The sequence below is a fragment of the Mesocricetus auratus genome, unplaced genomic scaffold, assembly GCF_017639785.1.
Source record: "Mesocricetus auratus isolate SY011 unplaced genomic scaffold, BCM_Maur_2.0 Super-Scaffold_100003, whole genome shotgun sequence".
Taxonomy (NCBI): domain Eukaryota; kingdom Metazoa; phylum Chordata; class Mammalia; order Rodentia; family Cricetidae; genus Mesocricetus; species Mesocricetus auratus.
The window spans coordinates 23,110,494-23,112,526 of NW_024429188.1; the positions used below are offsets into that span (position 1 = coordinate 23,110,494).

At 44.0% G+C, this 2,033-nt stretch overlaps 1 pseudogene; it reads left to right on the forward strand.

The window, feature by feature from the left end:
* LOC121139819 lies at positions 1–1,623 on the forward strand (annotated as a pseudogene).
* Positions 1,624–2,033: the final 410 nt, after the last annotated feature.

Consider the following 2,033-nt stretch of genomic DNA (forward strand, 5'->3'; position numbering starts at 1 on the left):
ATGTGGTCTAAGGGACGATATGACTACAAACGTCTTCCAAGAGAACGAGCTTCCCCCTTGGAGCAACTCCAGTGATGACTACCATAGAGTAGTTAATGTTGTGCCAAAGAGACCACCTCTGCCCGACAAGAGAACGCCTGTGTGGGACATGAGATCGCTTCTGCGAGACATGAGACAACCTCTGCGAGACATGAAATCGCCTGTGAGAGACATGGGACAGCCTCTGCGAGACATGAGATCACCTCTGTGCGACAAGAAACCGCCTTCGCTAAACATGAGATCACCTGTGGGAGACATGAGACCATCTAAGCTAGCCAGACCTGATGAAAGAGGCTACAGTAGTCATGCTGATTACCGAGAACGTGACGAGGGCGCCAGGTTTTCTCATGATCAAAGAAGTGACCGATCTCACAGAGATGATTCTGTTTACAGACGCACAAGAGGTGATCATTTCACAAGGCGACAGCCTGAATACGAGCACATGAGAGATGGCTTGAGAATAAAGTTTCTACTCTTCCCATTATGCAAGAAAATGCTCTCCCCATAAAAGGCACGCTGCTTTTCTCAGAAAGTCACCTGTAGGCCGAAAGGATGCCCCACGCAGGAGATCTGGTTCCAGTCTCTGAAGTAGAAGCTACTGTCCAGAAGGAAGCAGAATGCCCTCCTTCCATCAGTCTCGGTACAGAAATAAAGACAGTTCCATCCAGTCTTTGAAAGCATCAAGAGATGCTTCATCCTCAAGTTCCTCGGTAGTTTCTTCATCCAAGGTATTAGACCAACCTAGCCGGCTGACTGAGAAGGAACTGACTGAGTCTGCCAGGAAGAGGGCTAATGAAAAGCCAGAGAAGGAAGATGAAAATAACTTGATTGAGATTTCCGAGTTTGAGAGTGAATCCACGGCACCCTTATTTGTCGACCAGACAGAAGAACGCCAGGCGAACACAACAGATGGCACAGAATTGTGTGAAGACAACCAGCTCAACAGTCGCTCTAAAGCCATTGCATCAAAAACCAAAGAGATTGAGCAGGTTTGCCGAAAAGACTTCGAAACTTTCGGGATGGTGGTGAAAATGCTGGTTGAAAAACACCCTTCATTAGAAAAATCAATACAGTTTGCATTGAGGCAGAATTTACAAGAAATAGGTGACTGATATGTTGAAGAGCTCAAACATTTCATTACTGAGTATGATAAATCTACTCAAGTTTTTGGAGACCCTTTTTAGGAGAAAAGTGGTCCAGGTCAAAACAATTTTTTAAAGCATTTAGATTTTTTCTCCTTGGGTTGTTTAAATTCTTACTATTTTGTGACGAAGGGAAATGCTTTATGATTGCTGATCACATTTCTAGTATCAAATAAACATCTACAATAGCTTTTAAAGTAAAAAAAGAAAGACCTTTTTGTTTCAAGCTTAGCACCACAATCTAATCATGTGAAAACAACAGGAGTATTCTACAAAATGCCTGACCAATCCTCCTAAAAACTCTCATAGTCTTACAAAAACCAAGAGAAGAAAGAGGCATATTGGCACAGATGCAGGGAACTCAGAGAAATGTGATAGCTCAATATGCAGTGTGGTGCTTTGCATGGGACTCTGGACAGAAAAAGGACAGCAATTTGGAAAACTGGAGAAAGCCAAATAAACTCCAACGTTTGGTTAGCAGTAAACTAACAGACTTGGAATTCTTTTATTTTCTCAAGATTTTTGATGTAAATTAGAAACTATCTTATTTTACATATCAATCTCAGTTCCCATTCCCTCCCATCCTCATATGCTGCCAACCAACTTGCCACCCCATACCACTTCTGCTCCCCAGAGAGGGTGACACCTTCCATGGGGGATCATCAAAGTCTGTCATATCATTTGGAGCAGGGCCTAGGCCCTCACCTATGTGTCTAGGCTGAGAGAGTATCCCTCTGTGTGGAATGGGCTCCCAAAGTCCATTCATATGCTAGGGACAAATACTGGTTCCAAAACCAGAGACCCCATGCATTGCCCAGGCCTCCTAACTGACACCCACGTTCGGGGGACGGG